The 23,287-nt window shown below is 42.8% G+C and overlaps 3 long non-coding RNA genes across 3 annotated transcripts in view; 2 read left to right on the top strand and 1 right to left on the bottom strand.

Moving 5' to 3' along the window:
• Positions 1–16,380, top strand: part of LOC140621092 (uncharacterized) — a 419,551-nt gene extending 403,171 nt beyond the window's left edge. Inside the window, exon 6 of the long non-coding RNA XR_012020815.1 lies at positions 12,304–16,380. This is a non-coding gene — a long non-coding RNA (uncharacterized lncRNA). The remainder of the gene's footprint in view (positions 1–12,303) is intronic.
• Positions 4,118–15,341, bottom strand: LOC140621094 (uncharacterized). Its single transcript, XR_012020825.1, has 3 exons — positions 14,692–15,341; positions 6,536–6,646; positions 4,118–4,679 (listed from the first exon to the last, which is right to left on the bottom strand). It is a non-coding gene; the product is annotated as an uncharacterized lncRNA (long non-coding RNA).
• A 2,574-nt stretch (positions 16,381–18,954) lies between the features above and the next one.
• Positions 18,955–23,287, top strand: part of LOC140621088 (uncharacterized) — a 29,280-nt gene continuing 24,947 nt past the window's right edge. Inside the window, exon 1 of the long non-coding RNA XR_012020813.1 lies at positions 18,955–19,114. This is a non-coding gene — a long non-coding RNA (uncharacterized lncRNA). The remainder of the gene's footprint in view (positions 19,115–23,287) is intronic.

Raw genomic sequence — 23,287 nt, 5'->3', positions numbered from 1 at the left:
CAAATGTTCACTCTATTGTGAGAATCTTCTTTGGAAACACCTTTGCTGCAGTTATTTGGGGACTTTTCTGCCTTCCAGAGAAGCAAATCTTATTTGCACAGGTGCTTGAGAAGCAACATGCATTCTCTTTCCACTTTCAAAGTCCATATTTCCTATGTAAAAAGAAAATCACATTCCTAGGGAAGCAAGGGGAGGCTGGAATATCAGGATAGCTAGGTTGATCTGGCTAAAAAAGGGATGTCTCACTCTTTTATGGTCATAATTTGGACACGCTCAGCAGAGGTGAATTTTCATAGTACATTTCTGTCTAGAAGAGTCTTCCATTTTTATAGCTCAGAGTTTCACATAGAGGGTGAGAATAAGGTCTCCACCCAAGCTGCATTTGGGCAATAAATTTCCACTTTATTTTTCAAGTGAGTCTAAGCCAAAGATCAGGAAATAGAGATGATATGGGTTAAGGGTAGATTGAGGTGTGAGGCTTCTCAATGGAGGCAAGATGCAGGCAGAGTTGTATATCCTTCTCTGTCTTTTCAACATAATTCCATGGTTGGCAAAACCCAGAGACATTAGTTGAGCCTAATTTACATGCTTACCTTGGGGAATGATGAACTACTTTGAGTTGTTCTTAAGATTTGATTTGCATTTGTGCCCCTGAGCCAACAGATATGACAAATGAAGAGGCATTTGGGACTCCTGCCAACTTCCTTGCTAATCTTGGTTTAAAGACTGCTGAGAGGGTGTGGTGGTTTTCAGGCCAATATCATCTGTGTTTATGGGCTGGGGACATAGGGTGAAGGCTTGAAAACCAGGAGCTCAGTTCAATATTGGCAGAGCATCTACTTTGTTTAAGGGATGCTCAGGAGGCTGAGCACTAGGACTTTAACAGTGACTCTCAACTTCTGTTCTTGAGAAGCTCATGGTCTTGTCAGGAAGATGGACACATGGCAGGGATATACAAGCCAATCTAGTGACTAGACGACAGAGGTATGAAATAGGGAATTATGGTGGGAGACAGGACCTAACCCAGTAAGGGAAGGACCAAGGAAGGCTCCCTTAAAAGCTGGTGACAAACTGGGTCTATAGACTGAAAGGATATAAGCAAATGCATCACAGACAGAGGAAGCAAGGTGAGCAAGGTGTGGAGGTGAGCAACTCTAGGGTAGAACAATTGTGGTAAGAAGCTCCTGACTATGGGTGTGTAAGTGGACTATGAGGCAGGAGAGCAGAGGAATTGAGTCCATGCGGGGAGGAATAATTCTCACATCCTCAATAACATGAGCACTATCAGACGTGGGGATCACATGGAGAGATTCTAGTTGCAAATCAATTATTCTGATGACTTGAGTGGAGGACAGTTTGGATGGGTGGACACTGTAGGAGAGTCAGTTGGAAGTCACCAACAGCTGAAGGTCTATTGAGATCAGGGGTCACAGGGTTGGGGAAGAAAGGAACACATTAACATCCATTTCTGGGGTAGAATCAGCTCATCTTGCGCTAAGGGACACCTGGAGGAGCTGTTTCCTGCTCCAAGATATGAGAAGAGGGAACAAAGCACAGCAATAGACATATGACTCAGAAGTGACTGAAGAAAAAAAATAAAGAGCCTGGTTCCCTAATGCAACTAAGAAACCTTTTATATGAGTTGTTTGAAAGGCTCCAAAGGCTCTAGGCATGATGTTGCTGGGACAACTAGATGAACAGGCTGTCCCGGAGGACATGATTTTTTTCCCCCCAGAAGGACAGCATAAGCACAGAAAAATCATACCCAAAGACCTGCCTATTGCAGAACACTCTGGGAGATTTGTCCAGCAGGAGCTTCTGCACTGAGGCCCGGGGAGAGTAGCTGTGGGGTGGCAGCTGGAGCCTGGGGCTGCTACTCAGGAAAAACTGCACAGATGTGGTTCAGGGAGTCAAGGTTGGAGGGATGGAGTCTCTACTGGGAGCACTCGTGGACTGGACAAATGTGCTGTCCTGCCAAAGAGCATGGCTTTCATCAGAGTCCTGGGCTCAAAACTAGGCTGTGACACATACTATGTCTAGAGTTCCATTTGTTTTTTTCATGTTACCAGCTGAAACGTGTTCTCACCAAATTCATATGTTGAAGCCTTTACCTCTAGTATCTCAGAATGTGAATGTATTTGGAGATGGGGCTCTTACAGAGAAGATTCATTTAAAGTGAACACTGCAGGGTAGGTTTACCAGGGAAAATGTTCTCTAATAGGTGAGGTTTGAGTTATGATGTATCTTTTTTGTAAAGATTTATTTATTTGAGGGGCCAGAGGCAGAGGGAAAGGGAAAGAGAGTCTTCGGCAGGCTCCGAGCTGAGCCAGGATCCCTAGGAGGAGCCTAGGGTGAGGCATAATCTCACTGAGATCACTATCTGAACTGAAACAAGATCAGATACTTAACTGACTATGCCACCTCTGCCCTATGAGTTATATTGTATCTTGATCCCTCTTAGATACTTAACAGAATCCTAGGGTGAAGGTGTTTTCCTGAGTAGATACTGCATTACTTGTATACTCTTATTCCTTCAACAAGCATTTGTTGAGCACCTTGGAAATTTCAGGGACTGTGGCTACAAAGGTGGTTAAGACAAGGTCTATGCCCTGGGCAAGCATACAGTTCAGTAAAGGGGTTGGCAATCCCTATTGCCTGTAGTCACTTCTGCACTACAACAGCAGAGTTGAGGAGTTGCAACAAAGCCTTCACAGCCATGTGGTCTGGCCCTTCACAGAAAAATGTTGCCCATCACTGTTCTATTGGAAAGTAGATCATTGAGGAACAGCTTGGGATTCTCTCCCAAATCTTTGCTTCCAGTAAGGTCTCACTCAACTGGATCTCTCCCTTCCAATATCACCACTTTTGAATAACCTTTGATTCTCCCTCCGTCCCTGGATTCATCCAGGACTCATTGACCCACATACCTTTCTTTCATAACACACATCACAGTTTCTATAATTATCCATTTCCTTGGTGATTATTTGATTAGTGTCTGTTTTCCCCACTAATGTAGCCCTGATTATGTGCTTGGCACTATTCTAAGCGCTTTACATATATTACCTGATTTTCATCCTCTTGGCAACCCTATGAAGTAGGTGTTATTATGACCTCCATTTTACCAGCGGGGACCTGAAATAACCTGCCCCAGGTCCCTGGGAAATATCACTGTCCAGGTGCATTGTTGGTGTTCCAGAGGCTGGCTCTAGAACCAGACTGTTTGAGGTTCAAATTCTGACCCTCTCACTTACTTCACAACTATGCATATGGACCTACCATGGTGGATCTTAAAACATATGCTTGTTGAGTTGATGAATGATTCAGCATCATAAGCCAATACTATTCTAGACAAATCAGCTCAGTACTGTGCAGGCAGAAATGATGAGCACATTTATAGCTGATGTGGGTGGATCAAAAAAAACTATACACACGACCTTCATTTTTCTGAGTTAACTCAAGACCTCAGAATAAGAAACAAGAGAAGAGACACCTTTTCTTTCCCAGTGTCACCTGATGCAGCTGAGGGTTTGTCCTCCTGGTACTCCCCATATGCCATGTCTGGGCTGAGATCATGCCTCCCCAGCCGTCCTTCCTGTTCTTCTGATCTGTGCATTTGCAATTAGCTGATCAAAGCAATTCCCTTTTCCCAACCCTTTTCTTCCTCCCCCAGACTCTATTAAGCTTCTAGAAACATAAAAGCAGCTAAGCTATTACCCGAACTGAACTTGAACTCTAAACCTCCAGAGATTCGCCCATCACTGAGCGGCAAGGCTCCCTGGACTTCCAGCTGCAGCAATTTTGTGAAGTCAGCACAGTGTGCCCACGGGAGACACCGTATTTTATTTTTCAATCAAGCATGGTGCCATCAAGTATTGCTTAAGTGGCTTGATATCAGCACTTTTTTTTTTTTCAAATAACTCGAGTTCCATGTGCATGAAGTCTCCTTGTGTGAAAATGTGTTCGTTATCAAGATTTTCCAAAGCCCTGGTTTTCTTGTTCTGAGCAACTGCAGGCATTTCCTCCAGCTGTGATCCCTTGGGCCCTGTTCTGTCGGCAGGTCAGCCTCCATCATTTAGCGATAAACACACTCTTTTTTTTTTTTTTAATTGGAGTTCAATTTGCCAACATATAACAAACACCCTGTGCTCATCCCGTCAAGTCCCCCCCTCAGTGAACATACTCTTATGCTTCAAGATGGAATCAGTGAGAATCAACCCCCGGGACGCAGGTCGATGGTAGCCCTGGGTGTTTGGATCTTGGTACCCAGGGCTCCTTAGGTGCAGAGTGACTGTGAAATTCTGCGTTGCTTTCAGACTGAGCAGTCTGGGGGCTGCTGGTTCATGGGCAATATTTCCCTTCTGGTTGCCACTTTGGCCAGCAGTTCAAATGGTGCTGCTTCAAGCAGAAAGTTCCATTTTATCACCATGAATTCTTAACCTGTAAGGGAACCTGATTTGGCAAATGAGAAGTTCTCATCTTCCAGGTCCCTAGTTTTCAGAAGAGAGTAGCTGCAGCATCCAAATTTTGCTGGTTCCCCTTCCTGGAGCGAAGCTGGTTCTGGACTGTGCAACCTGGACATCTACGTCATCCCAATTCCCATTGTCTTCCATTGTGGCTGGAGAGACTCTAAGCTTGGTAGTACTCTGAAACCATCCTGGGGACTCAGCTTGTGATGGGGCCTGGGAGTGAAACATCCCTAAGATTAAAGCATGTGAGGGAGAAAGGGGATGTCATGGGGCCATAGGTCTTCTCTGTCTTATCTTCAGAGGCATCGAAAGCAGGATGTCATGATTTGTCATCTGCTATTTCAATGACAGCAACAGCACAATCCCTCCAAACTCCAGATATTCCAGATTTAGAGTCAGAGGCCCTTAGAGCCTTGGCTCTAACCCACTCTGGGTTGATTCCCTCCAACCTGAGTGCCAAAGCTTTTAGGGAAAAGCCAGATGAAAGCACCTCACAAATGTGTATTCCACATGCATGGTTGTTAATATATGCAAGTGAATTGTAAAGTGTAAAACACTGTACACATTTGAGGCATTAGTATTTAAAACATATCTGGGTTATCATTACTTAGATAACTGTGATATTATTTATAGAAGTATTATAATCATCTAAATAATAGAGAAATATAAGATAAATAGGAAAATAGGTTACCTGACGTGTAAGAATTAATCTTAAACAAGTATTATTTTCCCCTTCCCTCTCAGGCAGGCTTAAAGGAGGTTTCATGGTCATATGCAGTATTTATTTTGTGTCCACAGTATATATCACAGTTGTAGCTTTGTTCTTGTTCAGTATCTTTCATCTATAAGATTAAACTCCATGAGGACAGAAATGATATCTGATTTGGTCACCACTTTAGCAGGGAGTGGGTGCTTCATGGATGTCCATAGAATGAGTGAGATAAAAAATAATGGTGCACATTTGTCACAGAATCTACTTTCTGGAGGTTTGCAAGGAAAGACTGCATATCAACCATTGGGATTCAAAGTTTGGCAGCTTTAGTTACCCTTGCGGTGCCCTCAGATCCTAACTGTCACTAAGTGAGTCTTTTCTAGCATTTATTGAATGGCCAAATGGTCCAGGCTCATCATGCCTAACACTACATGAGCTGCTTCATCTCACCAACATTTGGAAGTAGTGTTTTAAAATATAGGCTTTATTATTATTCAGTTACAGTGTGGCCCACAGACCAGGAGACAATTGCCATTGGAAAGATAGTTTGTTACTCGAGGTTCCCAAAAGGAGGAGGACACCATGCCACAGGGGCCCATGCATGACCACATTAGGGTTGGTCAGGAAGCAGAGGGACTGAGGGGAAAATGTGAGCAGGAGCCTTTACTGTGGTTTCCTTGGGAAGGAATAACCAAGGCAGAGTGAGCAGATTTAGGATAGGCTAGATTGAATAATTCAGGACACTCTGGAGCATCAGAGTTATTCTGGTCATCGGGTACTTGGCCTTGGGGTGAACAGGACATGGGCCTGGAGGTGAGATCTCTAGAGAAGAGGAAATTGGGTACATACACTCTTGAATTATTGGCTCACATATTGAAAACATGCTCCCAGGAAAGACCTTTACTGTCTCTAGGAACTGGCTAACCCTGAGAGGGGTGGTCACTCTATAGTCAGGAGGGCCTCAAGGGCCTCATAAATCATCAAAAAATACAGAAAATAAGAAGGCATGAGCAATACAGAGTGATACTGATTTGTGTTTTTCTGCCCAGGAAGATGTGGTTCTGAGAGGTTAGGTGGTATGATGAACCTCCAACAGCAGGAAAGAGGAAAGACAGTAGACTTCAGACTGTTGGACTCCTTTCCAAGCTGCTGTGACTAGCCTCTGTCAGCAACAGTTGTACCCTTTGTATCAAGAACTTGTCCATGATCTATTGTATTCAGTACTCTCTTTAGTAGCAAGAGAGAGAACCCAAACTTAAAACAGTTGAAACAAATAGGGCCATTTATTGACCTCTGTAGTGGGAAAGGCCAGGTTGTGGCTAATGGCTATAATGACAGATCTGTCCTCTACACTTACCTTTGCTTCTGTCTCATCTAGCTTCAATCTATACTCTTGAAGCCTGTCTTTTCCACAAGGAAGGGTTCCCAACTTCTAGAAGTTTCTGGAAATTTCTCCCATCTTCACTACCTGAAAGGAAAGAACTCCTTCCTTATCATAGGAGAAATGTAATTGGCTTAACTTGGGACTACTCCACAGACTAATTCTTGTTACCTGACAAGTGAGGTGTTATTATTTTCCCAGCTTAGACCATGAGCCCATTTTGGGGGAAGAGGGAAAAAAGAAAAGAGATCTATCACCATAATATGTAAAGAGGTGGTGGTTATCTTTTATTTGTTATTTGAGAAAGAAAGAGAGCTAGGGGTTGGGGGGCAGGAAGGGGAGAGAAGAGAGAGAGAAAGAGAGAGAGAGTTCTAGACAGGCTCCATGCCCAGCACAGAGTCTGATGCAGAGCTCAGTCTCATGATTCTGAGATCATGACCTGAGCTGAAATCAAGAGTTGGACACCCAACTGGCTGAGTCACTCAGGTGCCCCAGGAGGCGGTAGTTATCTTAAATTATTATATATGCACTGTAGGAATATTCGGTAAAATTCCAAGTGTGATTCTCACTTATCAAAATTGGGTGCTTTATTGATTAATCTGAAACATACTTACCAGAACAAATCCCAGGGACATCCCAGCCATCATATAATGGATGAGAAGAAAAAAAAATAATCTCTTTCATCACACAAAAGTAAATTTTAAAAAATCAGCACAATTGTGAATGGAAGTTGAATTCTATTTCAAATAAACATGAAAGGCAAGGAGAGTATAAGTCAACAGTTTTGAGGAGCAAGTTTCTTTGGGCAATGCAGTACCTGAGAGTTTGGGTTTTGAGAAAACCAAGCTGACCCTCAAACAAGAAGAATCAGGCTTCAGCAACTGTCTCCAGAAGTCGGGCAGCACAGGACAGAAGAAAACCATTTCCCTCTGCAAATTGTAGATCCTTCCACCAAGAAACCTTGGTGTTTCATGGGAGTGAAATCAGCTTTCTGCATTTTTGGACAATTAGGAAAAATGTATTCTCCTGATTTGGCATCCCAGAGTCATCCACTCCATGGAGCAAAAACTGTACTGAATGGTTTGTCCTTCTTAGTCTCTATCAAGGATGAGTAATTGCCTCACCTCTCCCTACCCTCTCCCAAGCCCACCTGTGATTTGTTTTAGTGGTTTAAATCCAAGCTTTCATAAGATAAAGTTATTGTAAGATTGGAACTCAATGGGAGTATGGAGGGCTTTGAAAAGAAGCTCTCCATCAGGGGTCCTCATCCCCCTTAACCATCAGTAAAGGAATGGGTGAAGGCTGGCTAACCACTAAATGCATCAAAAAGTCCTACAGCAATCAGCAAGTAAGAAGTGTTAATTCATATAATGGTTGCCTAGCTTGTGCTTGGAACTAGAGCGATTTACAGATATGTACAACCTTCTGGAATATCAGAATTTCCAAAAGGCAGGGTGACATGGGCCATTTATTAGTACAATTATCAAGAAGTTAAGTATTATTACCTAAAATGTGTATTCTTACATTTTGCATGATAAGCAAAATATTTTTAAATATAAAGTTCACTGAAGGATTAATCTTTGGAAGGGACTCTGATGGGCTGGGCAAATATTTAGAACTATTAGTGAGAGGTGCAGGCCCAGGTTGTTGGTAGTAATGGTAGTGGTAATGGTGATGTAGGCGGTGATGATGTGTATTTAGTGTTTAGCGCAGCTAGAAATGTATATTTGAAAATATGGGAGGAGAGATTTCATTGCCTCAGATTCTTGAGATCAGATAGTGAAAGTGAGATGATAAGGGATTTGGTAGGAATATTTTCGGTTTATGTGGGGAGAAATATACCAGAACTGAACTCTCCCCTCCCCCTCCTCAACCCATGAAATTGTGGGAGGCCAGTTGGAGAGAAGGACATGGAGTCACTATCACTCTATTCTGAGGGATTAGAAAATCACTTAGAATTCAAGGTGGGTGAAATTTTAGAAACTCATCACATACAATTCACTCATTTTTCAGTGGGTTAATGTGAAGTTTAGAGTGGAGGGTTTAAGAGATGAAGTAACCTACTCATGATCAAATACTCAAAGCACAAGTGAGAAGCAAAACTAAGAGTGGACCTGTGACTTCTGACAACATGATCACCATCTTCACCGTCACACACTGAAGGTGGTATGCCTTTTTCTGAAGTACTTTACAAGATTATGCAAATTTGTTCTATTTGACCCAAAATGACAGAACCAAAAGGTGGAAGTTATAAAAGAGACAATTGAGATGAGTATATGGAAACATTTTTTTGAGAGTCAGAGCTGTACAAAGATGAAATGGGTCATCATGTGATTGTTCAAGATTTAGGGAGCAAATGTGGGATGTGGTGAGCTGTTACTCACAGCGAAGATTCAAGAAAAGTATGACCACTTGTGGGAAAATCAGAAGTGTCCCCAGAATTGGGAAACAGGGACAGGGAAGGTTTGTAAGTGACGGGGAAAAGTTTGAGAATCATAGAGTCTTAACTGAATCTGAGCAGAGATTTGGAATAGTGGACAACACATGGTACAGAGACTAGATCTTCCTCTGCCTTCCTATTCCTTCAGCAGTCTTCTATGATAAGCTATCCATCCTCAGAATTGATAAAACCTTGTGACAATTCTCAATTATCACACCCCCTGCCTCTGGTTAGTATAGAATATTCAGGAGAGATGCATTCCCGAAGACCTCGTACAGTTCAAGTACAACTTCAGCCAAGACTATTCTTGACAAAAGATTGTAGACATTTATAAAATAAATATTCACCATTCAATATGTTGTTATCAGCTGGCCTTCTTTGCCCATGAAACAATTTATGAGAACATACTTATGTCATGAAGATGCAATGTGATACAGTGAAAATGGATGGGCTTTGGAATTAGTTAAAATGCATTTCAAGTCTTGGCTCAAATATGGCCCAAAGAGAAGAGTTTACCTTTCTTGAACCCCTGACTTTTCATCTGTGTGATGAAGTAATAAGATATATCTCAGAGGGAGCTTGGAGGTTCAGGAAGGTGGTATGCAATGCATCCAGCCCAGAACCTTACCTCTAAGGTTAATGTCCTTTTGTCATTTCCTATCGTTGAACAACTTCAGTTGTTTTAAAATATTTTTTTCCTTTGTCCTGTTGATTAGTATCTGTTTCCATAGCCTTCACTTCTAACAACAGATCCTGCATACAACACTTGCATTTTTCTCACTCTGCAATAGAGTGGGTATTTCTACCTCAGACTCCCATATAGATCTTTGACGTCAGTGGGGCATAACAACCAATATTTGACTGTGCTTGAGAATTCACAGTGAGGCCCTTTTACTTTGTATTTCTAGTGGTGACAGGCCCTTAATAAATACAAAGGAGTGTTGCATTCTATTACAGAAATAAATACCAGCCGGTGGTATAAATGAATATCTTCTATATTGCATTTCTCCAATTTAAGGATAGCAATGCAATGCATTATAAAAAGATCAATCATTTTGTCATTATGGTCTTCTTTGGCTCCAAACCAGTTTATTGGATTCCTTTAGTTTCAAGTAACAATAAAATAAATTGCCTCTTATATTGAAAGGGAAAATATCATGTTTGAGACAGGATTGAGATTTTATGGCTGAGATAAAAATGAACCCATTGAAAATACAGGTTCTTATCAACGGGCCAGTGAATTATATGTGGAGAAGGTCTATTCCTCTTTTTTATATTGAGCCCTGATAAAGTGCCATTTGGGGCTTGATCTTTGAGGATGAAAGCTCAGCATTTTGATTCATATACTTCTTGCATTTTAGAGAGAAATGCAAGAGAATGAAACAATCAACTATTCTAATGTCCTTGATTTGTATAGAGAAAAAATGAGGTCCAAGTTCACCCCTTGAAACAACTTCTGCACACACATGATCAAGTCTTTAGAGTTTCTTCTCTAACTTGATCCAAGGGTCAGGATTATGGACTCACAGAGTTTTAAGGCTAGTCTGTAGTTTGGTGATTATGGGTCACACTTATTTTATAGCTGAAGAAAATGGGAGCTAAATGATTCTTCTAGGTCACACGGAGATTTGCCTGCAGATCTGGGGGCAAGGGTCTGCCAGTTTTGGACCTTTTTAGGTGATTCCATTTCCTCTCACAGAGTGCTAAGCATCTTGTGGAAAGTGGGCAAGTGTAGCAGGAAAAGAAAACATCGGCCTTTCCATGGAAGAAGCTGGGATCTTAGGAGACCAGATGTCTCAGGAGACAAGCATGGAAGAGCTAAGAGAGATGATTATATCCCGTCCTGCCTCCATCCCCGTTCAGCACAGCCTTGTCCCCAGGGTTCTCCAACACCCCTCCTGTCCTCTCAGTCTTTATCTTGCAGCATTGTGCTTGTTCAGTTAACTTTTCTGTTTATCATTTGTTTTTATATCCTTGCCACTTGGCAAGGCAGTGCCTCACGCTCTGCAACCCATAAACTTCAGAATCTGAAGCTACTAAAAATATAGAAATGTCAGAAATTCAGAACACTTGGAGGAGAAAGAAATGGAGGAACTGCTTACAGAGCTTGATACATCCTGACATGCCTCTCTCATCCTGGCCTCTCCTCTGCCCTTTCTTTCTCTCTTAAATTTGTGGTGACATTTTAATTAAAAAGTTGACAAAAATCAAACACACACACAATAAGCCCAGGAACACTGAACAGTTGTGGATGGAGGCTGCATTATTACTCACATGGAAACTCCCAGCTTGTGTGATTCATTGGTGGGAGTCATGCGAGAAGTGCCAGAGAAGAGAATCTTATAAGAAAATGGTAGGCAAAATCATGCTCTTCAGGGGATAAGAAGAGCTGTAGTTGGGTGCCTGGGTGGCTCAGTGATGATTGAGTGTCTACCTTCAGTTCAGGCTGTGATCCCGTGGTATTAGGATCGAATCCCACATCAGGCTCCCCACAGGGAGCCTATTTCTCCTTCTACCTGTGTTTCTGCCTCTCTCTGTGTGTCTCTCATGAATAAATAAATAAAATCTTTAAAAAAAAAAAAGAAGAGCTGTAGTTGAGGTGGGGGGAGAGCCTGTTCCTCTCACCTCAGCAAGGGCCTCATGAGTGACCACTGAAGGATGAGACCATAGTCAGTGAAGTTGGCAAGAATCAGCATTCCCAGGGGTAACAGGAGCCATTAGGTCAAATTCTAGCACCAGGTTGACCCTGTTTGGATAATCTAGCAGCAGTCATCCTGAGCACTTGTTAGCATAGTCTGTGTTAGCATAGTCAAACCAGCAGGAGCAAAAATTGGGAAAAAGGGCCACAAGGAGGGAAACCGTTTAGATCCAGCCAAAAGAACTTTCCAAAGAGCATCCTGGATCTAACAAGAGAGAAAGGCAGAGAATGTGTGAGGAGGGGTGGCAACATCAGTCCCTATAATTTTGTTGCAGGGGTTGAGGAGGGGCACAGCAGAATGGGTGATCATTACCTTTGATTGTCACCCACTCTTTTGACCACCTCCTTGAGTATATGTGTTCAGGAGACTCCAGAGTTCTGCAAGAGAGGAAGGCAGCAAGAGATGAAAGAGTAGATCATTACTGGGAACATGTTATCTACAGAACGCTGCCATTGTTGGAAATGAAACAGCAACAACAAGATGTGTCTCACCTCTTATTGTTCTGGGCACTATGTTGGAAACAGGGACACAGACACTTGACTCTATCCATGCCTTTATCCTAGTTCTTGTATCTTACTATAATTGTCTATTTGCTTGCCTTTCAGGATGCAGAGTTCCTCCAAGACACGGACCCTATTCTTTGCATCCTTGTATCTACTGTGCCTCATTAAGTCTCATTGCAGTAGAGTGGCCAGGACACTTACCTGCAAACTCACTATGACCTTGAGAGTGAAACCAATGTTGTTAATATTTGCACCTGGATCTTAAGCAAGAATCACCTGGGAACACAGCTCGAAGAAGCATTGCTCAGTAAATGTCTGTTCAAAAATGGATGAACTTTGAGCCAATTCTTTGAGCTCAGGGCAGACCCTGAGACAGTCACTGGCCCAGCCTACTGGAAGATGACAGCTGAGGGCATTGTGACTCTAATTTTGTGTCATTTGGGACTCATCATTGTACGTTATTGGGATGTGATCACACGGACACACAGAGGGAGACAGACGTGTAAGACGAGGCGTTCTGCAGCCATCCAGACAATGGCAAGCCTCCATCTCAGGAGGAGCATGATGAGAGGGTGAGCTGGTAGGATCTTTCCTGGCATCCTGGGGCCTTTCTGAGGTGGATGTGTATACTGAGCTCACATCAGAATAACCACCAAGAAAAAAAAAAAAAAAAAGAAGAAGAAGAAAAAGGAGCCAGACAAGAAAAGTGAGAGGGAATGAATATCCCTGCTGGAGACAATGACTAATTTAGGGAGGCTAAGAGAAATTTTTTTTGTCTGTTCCTTTTGCACAGCTTCAGAACATTCTATGACAGCTCAGCATGCAGCGTGGCACTGTCAGAAGAGACCTTGGAGAGTGAGGGAGAGCAGTGAAGAAGTGGAACCAGAATATCCCTGCTGAGAGCCTGGAGATACTTTCTGGAATTCTCTACCTCCTAGATAAATAGGAGATAAGAGAAAAACGTTGAAGAAGGGTAGCTTTCTTCCTGAATCCCATTCATTGTCACTGGAGCCAGGAAAAGAAAGAAATGAAAAGAAAAGGAATGGAAAAGAAAGGAAATGAAGAACAGTCACGCTTGGCTGGGATTCTTCCTACATAAAGGAATCGGTCGAAAAAAAAAACACCTTTGCAGCCTGGGTCATCTCATCTTAATGTGAGATGAAGATGCCTGTTGAGATAGAAAACCTCACTTTTCCTAGCTCAGGTTGGGTCCATTCTCAGAGCCTCTCTTTCCATCAGCAGAAGGGCATCTGCAGTCCCTCTGCTGCACTTTTTCTGCCTTCAGCATTTCAAAGAACCACTCGGAGGTGGTGTCTGTGGGTTTCAAAGAAAGAGACCACTCATTCATTGCCAGGCAAAAGAAAAAAAAAGGAGGAGGGGGTGGTTCTGTCCTTCAAAGCAGCCTCAGCCTGCTCGGACTCAGGGGCTGCGTATCTGAGGGTGAGGTCAGACGCTCACAGTTGCTGTGCGCAAAGGAGGCGTGTGGCTTGCATCCATGGGGTGGAGGAGGCCACGTCTTGTTCTGCTGCCCTACTCCTTTGGTTTCTTTTTCTTCTCCTCTCTACTTGGTTAAATATTTGATCCTGTAGCTCTTTGAGGACTGGCACACCTGCTTCTCTTCCCCCGATCCCATGCCAGTCACGGGCCTGTGGTGTGTACAGTCTTGGGTTGCTAGGCAACTCAGCTCTGCTGTGTGTATGTGTGTGTTACAGGAGTGTGTTATACATGTGTTATACATGTTGTGTTGAGTGCATAATGCATGCGCTGTGTACACGTACATGTGTATCATATGTTTGTACGTGTGGCGAGCATTTACATGTGCTGTGCATGTTGTGTATGTGATGTGTGCTCTGTTATTTGCCTGATGTGTGTGACGTAAATATGATGTGTGTTACCTATGTGTTTAAGTGTATTGTGTGTGCAGTGTATGTTTGTACACGTGTGCCATGCATCTGTGTAGTCTGTAGTGCATGTTGGGTGGTGAGTGTTATGAGCATGACACATATTGGATGTTTCATGTGTATGATGTACAGGTGATGTGTGCTATGTAAATATTTATGTGTGTGGCATGTGTTGTGCATGTTTGTTGTGTGTGTGTGAGAGAGAGATCAGGAATGTGGGATGCCTTTCTTATGTTACTTGCCAGTGCAGGGGGTCCTCTAGCTAACCCACGTGTCTCTCTAGCTTTGGGGGCCTGATGGGACTACATTTCTGCAGCGTGGAAGATGGCAGGAGCCCCAAGTTAATGAACCAATCACTGGTTCCTCAGTAAACAACCACTAGTTTTCTGTCAGTTTACCGGCCATTTCATGTGCCTGAATCTCTCCCTGGAGCTGCCATCCTCCCCCATTGTCACTCATCTGTCTTCACTCTCACATTGAGCTGTCAGCATTGTCCTTTTCCCAGTCACCCTGAGAGGAGAGGGAGGGGGCGTCCTCCCCTCCTCCCCCTGCCTCCCCGTGGTAACAAAGAACGGCCTGCCAAACTCACCGGGCCCTTCTCCATCCCTGTGTTACAAAGATGAAACAATCACAAGCATTGTTGGACATTTGCTCCAGTTGGAAATTCTCTCATCTTCTGAATTCTGCAGCAGCGTGCCACCATGATTCCCTGGCTTCTTGGCCCCTTCCCAGGCATCCCCATCCTGCCTTCTTCGACAGCCTGTGTTTAAATTGTTTCCCATCGTGGTTTCCACATTTCAGTCTATTCGCTTTCCCTGGTTGAACATATTCACACATTCCACCTCCATTTCATCTTCACAGATGAGCCACAAGTGTCCAGACACAGCCAAGACCCCTTCTGGGCGCAGACCTGAAGTTCTAGTTCTGTTTGGGCAGTGCCACCTGTGCGTCGGCAGGCACCTCCCACAGGCTCTGCTCCCAGCCTGCCTCTCCTCCTTCTGTGCATACCTGTCACTGGCAGAACTGGAAGTACCGCCACCTCCAGCAGGAACCCGGAGGAGCTGCTCACACCCTGTGAGGGGACAGGAGTATTCTCCTAGAGGCCTGTTGGTGGGAATAAAATGCAGGAAGCACACAGATACAATTAATGCATCACCTGGCTTTCAGTGGGTCTTGAGAAAATATTTCTTACTTTCATCTGTCTTTAAAAAGCAACATGAAAGTTCATTGAGTCAGGGATCATTTTCATATGGGAGTTTTTAGCTATGATTTTAACAAAAAGCTAAATAAAATTGTAATATTTAGATGATCAGAGTGAGGATTATCTCTCCAAAAATATGTAGATAATAGAGCATGTTCCAACCTCTCCTTTCTTGATGTTTGGAAATCTGTGGGGTTGAAGGACAAGGATTGTTTTCTCAAATATGCAGATAAGGAAACATGGATCCAGTGACTTCCTCAGAGTCTCCCAGCTGAGCTGGGATGGCAAATTATCTGCACAAATTCTGTGTTCTTCCTGCCTCTGGTGATCTGCCAAGAACAAGTAGGTGCCCAACCGGCCAGCTTGAGAGGGCCAGCCAATTCTGAGCTCAGAGTAGGGGTCAGTGGCTGAATCAGCAGGGTGTAATCACCAGAAGGGTCCTTGGGGAGGTTGAAGTTTTTGATAGCTTTTAAAAAATGGACATTTTTTTGGGAAAAAGAATGACAAGGGCATGGAAAGCAGGTGCTGTAACACATGGAAAGGCCTAGATGGAAGAATAGCCCCAGGAATGCGAATCTGTTCCACATATTATGTAAATTATTTTGCTCACCTCCCAGTAAGAAGAGTGGGTAGCATGGTCAGCCCAGGTGCCAGAACAACGCAACACAACCAGACAAACGCACATCTTACAGTTTGTTACATTACATCATATATAAGATCTGATGTCAGCTTGCAAGCTACTCTCTGCCATTTGAGTCATTATTATTATTGCTATTCCTTTTTTACATGTGGGGAAAGTACAAAGTTCAGAGTGGAGAATCTGTTACTGGCCATGTTCCAAGGCCAGGACAATAGACATAAATCTAGAACTGTAGACCTGAAATCTTTGTAATTTGTTTACCACGCTACATCTGAGTTTAGGCCTTGTTTTCTCATCTTATGCAAAACTTGGACCTAAGGCCGTGCACAAATGTAGATAAAAATAACCACCCTGCCTAACCGTGGAATTGTTTGTGAAATCCATATTGACAGTGAACCTGGAAACGCTTTGTAACATTCAATGTAATACACAGACCTACAGAGTATTGACACGAGTTGCCATTTCTGCTGCCTTCCTGTCCCCTGACGTTCAGCCTTATCTCACTGAGGCTCTATATTCCTCTGCCAGCAACCCCAGGCTGGTTAAATGAATGAGCTGAGCCTGCTCCAGCCATCAGCACGGTGTGTCCTTGACTTCTGCACAGGAGGCTGTGGCTGATTGCAGTGCTGTTCTCAGATCAGAAATGTCAGAGTGTCAGTGCGGGAAGTCAGATCTCACGAGCTGAGCTACTCTTTTCGCAAGGAGGGCACGCAGGTCTGCGGTAGTGAAATGCAACGTGCCCAAGGTCACACAGATGGTTAATGGAAAAGCCATTTCTAATAAGCCATCTGTGTTTTTCTTTTCTAGACCTTTAGCCTCTCTTTAGGACTTTTCCGTTCACATCAATGTATTCAAACAGAGAAAAAAAAGAATATTCAGACCCCTTGTTTTAAACTCTCAACTTTCTGCCCTGTGGTCCATGTCCAGATCCAGGCAGGAGGTGGGAGAGGGGAACATTGATTAATTACGTCACCTCTTGGGGGTGGGTATTAGCTAAGGTTGTTTTTTCTTTTTTGAAAGATTTATTTATTTATATTGAGAGGAAGAGAGTGAAGAGAAGGGCAGAGGGAGAGAGAGAGAGAAGCAGATTCCATGATGAGCATGGAGCCCAATGCAGGGCTCCATCCTACAACCCCGAGATCACAACCTGAGCCGAAATTAAGAGTCGGATGCTCAATTGAATGAGACACTCAGGTACCTTGCTTAGGATGTTTTTTGTTTTGCTAGTATCAGTACTTTGGCAAATGAAACAGGTTTCTGGCTGCCTCTATGAAAGGAGAACACTAGACAGAGAAGAAAGAGAAAAAGGAGAGAAATGTTGATGGCATAAAGGAGAAGGTTGAAGGGATGCCAATAATAACCGACACTTGCTGTCCACTTGGTGTGTGCCAAGGTGTGTGCTCCACATATTATAGTTGATCCTTGTGAGAACTTTGTGAGGCAGCCATTAGTAATATCCTTATAGAAGGAGGCTTAGCTTGACAGAGGTGTGGGTAGTATCCCAAAACAGTAAAAGGAAAAGGCAGGATTTGAACCTTGGCCATCTGGTTTACCTGCACCAGTTTTTGTTGCCCATGCATTACTCTATTCTGAGGGCAAGGAAGAGAGAAGCATTGCTTTGTGATGCTTCAGATAATCAGGACATCCATGATGGTAGTACCTGTTAGGGTTAGAAGTAGCTGTAGAGAAGATTATCCAGAGGTCTCTGGAATTCATTCACTTTTTCATTTGATGGGCATTATCCTGTCACCTCTATGGAGTTAGAGGTGTTAAGCAAGTAGGATATGGTTCCTACCAGTAGTTGAACTTTCTTGATATTTGGCTCTTTGTTAGCTGTGGCAGTCAGAATTGTAAGAGGATCCCAAAGACCCTCACCTTTGTTAGCCTCCTCCCCTTCTCTTGTGGGTAAAACCTATACATACCATGAATGTGGGGTTAGAGTGAGGGGGAGTAGACACTGACCACTCTTAAGATTCCTGATTGTGAAAAGATGGATGAAAAAGAATGAATGCCTGAGAAGGGTGCCATATTGGGGATGTATTTAGAGACACAGAAGGCAGAGGAAACTTGATGAAACCCAGATCCTGATGGGGATGAGAAAGGAGGCTGGGAACATGGGCCAAGCGTACAGAAGAGATCACCCTTAAACTGAAACCTAACTGCTTTGTTTGCATTCTCACCATTAAATATGCTTGAGACTGGAGAGAATCTCATTTGATCAGAAAGAATGGGAATTTGCAAGCTACCTAGCCTTTCTATAAAATCTGCAGTTTTAATGTTGATGTATTTGTTCATGTGATTCCCGTTCATTAGGCTCTACTATGACATTGACTTGAAGGTGTGTGCCTGATATTTATTCAGACTGCTCTAAGTATTGTAACTCTTTTCCTCCTGGGCATATGCTATGATTTTACCTCTCTTTCCCCCAGCAGTCAAGCTTGGCTGTGTGATTTGCTTTGGCCAATGAAATGTTAGTGTATCACTTCTGGGAAAACACATTAGAAGCAGTTCACAATTGCTATGTCATCTTTCCCTCTGCCACTATAATCTACAATGGTTTCGAGCAGGTTGCTTTGACAGCGTGGGCTCTGGAGGGAGAATGACCCAGAGCCTGCTCCAGCTAATCCATGGTGGGAATTTAGTGTGAACAACAAATATATTATTGTTGTTTTAACCTGTTGGGATTTGGGGATTGTTTGTTACTGCAACATCATCTAGAGCATCCTGACCGATGAAACACACAAGCAAAGAGTATCAGGCTCCCCATTACTGAGACATTTCCAGATTGGTGGAGGGACATCATGCCAAGTGAACAGGCACATTAAAAGAATAGCAACAAAAGCAGCAAAACAGCAATAAGCATAGCAGCAACAAAAACAGAGGACTCTCTACCCTCCCTGCTCTCTGGGCATCTGGCAATTACAACCGCCGCGAAGGTTGCATTGGCTTTTCCAACTCATTGTTCTCTAAAAGCAGGGACTGTCTCTCCACATTTACTGTATCATTTCTCTGCAGCTTGTCCTTAGGGTGGAAGAACAAGGGCTTTTATTAACACATTCCATTGGCTGAGTTTATGATGCTCTGCCTCACTCCCTTTGCCCTGAAGTGAAGTCGAATTATAAAATAGGACCAGCCTTATCTTGGGCAGCCATGCAACAATGGTATCTGGAGGTGAGTGTTGAAATATGTCTTGGGGCTTTGGGAAATGTTTTCAATTCACCATTCTGTGATCATTGTCCAAAGATTCTTGATAGTGTCCTTTAGGAGTCACTGAATACAAACAGAAAGAGAAAAAAAAAAACGAAACAACCTTGCATTCAGATGCCTCAAACTAGCAGTAAGAAGGCAAATGTTTAGAAAATAATTTTGTGGCTCCAGTAAGGATAATGACTCTAATTATATGTATATGTCATATAAAATATTAACAATTAGTGTAATAATATATATGCAAATATATTAACATATAATTCGAGCTCAGAGTCATTTGGTAGAACTCTACCTGGGTATTGGAAGACCTAGAGTTATTTCCAGCTCAGCATTCAGCAGCCAGGAACACTTGGGCGAATAGTTTAGTTTCCTTCACATTCCTCTGACCCAAAGGACTTGGCATTCTAGAAATCCGAGATCTGAAGGTTTACTCTTATAGTGGAACAGCTCTTCACCAGCTTCCACTCATTAAAGGTGGATCTTCTTAAGGGTGCTTCGTACACATTTCCACCAAACACTCTTAATGGCAGAGGTACAGGGTCAGTCTACTTCAACAGGTATTTCTGGATACAGCCCAAAGTGACCCTTCATGTATTAGTTATCCATTGATGCCTTACCAATTACGTCTGTAACAAATTTTTATTATTTCATACTTTCTGTGGCCCTGGAATCTAGGCACCTCTTAGCTCAGGTTATCTAGTCTCTTATAATTAACTGGTGAGCCAGGGTTTTAATCATGTCAAGATTAGGAGTGGAAGGTTGTGCTTCTTAACTCATTCATGTAGTTATTTGCAGGGTTCCCTTCGCTGTGGGTGGTATGACTATCTGAATGCTTCAGCTCCCTCCTGGCTGCTCCTTGCCCTGTGGACATCTCAGTAGGGCAGCTGACAACATGGCAACTGGCTTCATCAGAATGACTATGTGAGGAGAGAGACACAAAAAGCCACATCGTTTTATAATCTAACCTCAGAAATTATATCCCATTGCTCCTGTTGCATTCTATTCTTTAAAGGAAAGTCACTAGGTCTAGGAGGGATTTTTTTAAAGATTTTATTTATTTATTCATGAGACAGAGAGAGAGAGAGAGAGAGAGAGGCAGAGACACAGGCAGAGGTAGTAGCAGGTTCCATGCAGGGAGCCTGACGTGGGACTTGATCCTGGGTCTCCAGGATCCCACCCTGGGCTGAAGGCGGCGCTAAACTACTGAGCGACCCGGGCTGCCCTAGGAGGGATATTACATAAGGATATAAACACCAGGAGATAGGGATCATTGAGAACCATCTCAGAAGTCTGCCAATCATGCATTGCAAGCCAGATGTGTTTTGGAAGCTTTGTGTTTTATCTTTAAAATGTATGCATATTTGCAGTTTATGCTAAATTATATCTATGTTTAACAGAAGGGTAATGTTTTTGAATTACTCATTATTAGAAAAAAAAAGGCTTTTCTAGAGAGATGCACCTTGTTTATGTTACAACTTCCAGCATGGCAGGTTGCAGGCTTAAATTTCAGTTGGAGGATCATGATCTTGGGTCATTTCCTGATTTTTACAATTTTAGTCCCATCATTTATACAGAAGAGAACACTAAGACCAGAAATGGGCAGTGATTTTCTCAAGATCACGACCCTTTAAGGTAATGTATCTCAACTGCTCTAAATATTGCTTTTCTCATATAGTGATTTTGGGGCTCTAGGTTTGGGGTCAAGAGTGGTTCTCTCAAGACTTTGCTTTACTTGGGTCTCCACCATACCCTTCAGGAGCTAGTACTGCTGCCCCCAGCATGCTCCAGCAGAGTCCTGCACATGTGACATTCTCCCTGGGACACCTGAGGTCTCAAACTCCTGGCACACCCTTAGTCACATAAGATGTGTTAAAAGAGTCCACTCTATGTATTCTTTTTTTATTTAACATGGAAAATATTGATCATGAAGTTCCCATTATCTACCAGAAAAAAAATATTTTTAATCACATTCTCATAAACTGATCTTTCCCTCTCTTTGTGTGGCTCCTTTATGGTAACAAAGTCCAAACAATTCCCTTGATTCCAATTTTTTTTTTTTTTAGTTGTTAAGATTTTATTCATTTATCTGAGAGAGAGAGAGGGTGAGCAGGAAAGAGAGGGAGAGAGAATCTGAAGTAGACTCCACTTGGAGTACAGAGTGCAACATGGGGCTTAATCCCACAACTGTGAGATCACGATCTGAGCCAAAACCAAGAGTTGGATGCTTAACCAACTGAGCCAGGCACCACCCCCGCCTCTAAATTCTTTTCCAATTCAAAACATTCTCTTCCCTATAGTCTGGGTATGGTTTTTAAAGTAGGTCTCACTCCTCTACCAAAAACCCACCAATTTCTTCCCATTTTCTACAAATATATCCAATTTCTCAGGTAGGCCAAAGACGGTCTCTATGACACGGTATCTGGGTTTGTTGGCAGCTTCATCTCATCCCTCTCTTTCTCATGACTCCTACTCCTCAGCGGAGCTGCACTCCTTGAACATTCCCAAAAAGGCAGAGGTGCCTTCAATCTTTATGCCTATATCCATGCTGTGCCCTCTGAATGCCCTTCCCTCATCCCTCTCTCTCTTACTCATCTGTCAAGATTGACCACAAGCATCATGTTCTTGGAAGCCTTTCTGGGGTCCTACACTCCCACATTGCACCTCTTACCTATTCTCAGTGCTCCACATTCAACCTTTGCCCTCACTCCTTGATCTTTAGTATCAATACCCAGAGTAAGTACAAACAACCACAAGAATCTCAACAAAAACCACATGGCAGTGAGTTATTAGGGTATCATTAGCTGCGTTGTTAGGACACCTCAAACATGCTAAGTGCAGTATACATTATCCTGTTTTTCTCGCAGGAACTTTTAGAACTAGATAAGGAGAGTGGTGTTCAGAGTGGTTGAGATACACCAGGTCCCACAACTTATCAGGGGCAGAGCTGGGAGGCCAGCCTCAATATCCATCTCATATTCTCTTACTGTAGCAAATGTCTGAGCTTTGAATGTTGGAGAAAATAATCAGGTTAACCTGAATCAGCATGACCTTCAGAACATTGTCTCTGCAATATTCTTGTGAATGTCCTTGTGGTTGATCAAATTTGTGCTACATTTGCTGAAAACTAGAAACTTCCGCTTTCCTAATTAAATTTGAGGCTTAATTTGAAATGGCTCCAGGAGAGTGGCTACTAGCAATATGATGTGGACATCACACAGAGCTATCCTCCTGCTTATCTCTATAAAATCTTTACAATTGCCTTTGAAATGTTCCATGATTTAGTCCCTTCATCTAGATTTGGAGTATCTGCTGTTTACAACAGTGGTTCTCAAATGTTTGCATGGACCTATCATGTATGTTAGAATACAAATTACCCAACTTCCAGGGTTTCTAATTCAGTGGTCTAAGATGGGGGTCTGAGAATTGGCTTGTCTATCATGTTCCCAGGTGATGCTGATGCTGACCCACAGACGATGCTGATGCTACTGGTCCACGGACCATAGATCATCTATTGAAAACCACTGGTTTATAGAAATTGGCTGAAGGTGCTAGGAGATGGGGCCAATCTCTATAAACCAGTGATTATCAATCGATGATCCATGGTCCATGGACCAGTAATCATCAGCATCCCCACAGGATGCTTAGCTTGGATGCTGCTTCTCCCACTCAGAGAAAGGTAGCAACCACTCCCCATTTTCTCATCCCAGCTGGCCTGTTTACCTAGAAACTCAGAGTGAGTGTGGAGGGTCATTTTCATCTAATTCTATTCATTGCTTCTCACTATTATTATCTAAATCTGGATATTTTTAACTCCTTAAATGAGATTATATATATATATATATATATATATATATATATATATAATTTCTTAACTCAAATTTACTTGGGCCATCTGTTAAAGTATCTTAAGTGATACAGACCTGTCTATGAGCTTCTAGAAAGTCCCATTCCACACTGACCATATCCCCAACTACACTTTTTTTTTCCCTTTCTTCCTATTAAATGAGACAGTCATTCCCTCTAAGATGGGTATTTTAGATCCCTTCCCTCTAGAACCTTGTTAAAGTTCTTATCCCAACAATTGGCATTTCCTCTCTCTTTCTATCAGCCTTTCCTCCTTTACCTTGCACTCTTCGG

Source organism: Canis lupus, chromosome 2 (assembly GCF_048164855.1).
Source record: "Canis lupus baileyi chromosome 2, mCanLup2.hap1, whole genome shotgun sequence".
NCBI classification, from domain to species: Eukaryota; Metazoa; Chordata; class Mammalia; order Carnivora; family Canidae; genus Canis; species Canis lupus.
The sequence above is the reverse complement of the archived record's forward strand: the minus strand, read 5'-3'. Positions and strand labels throughout refer to the sequence as shown.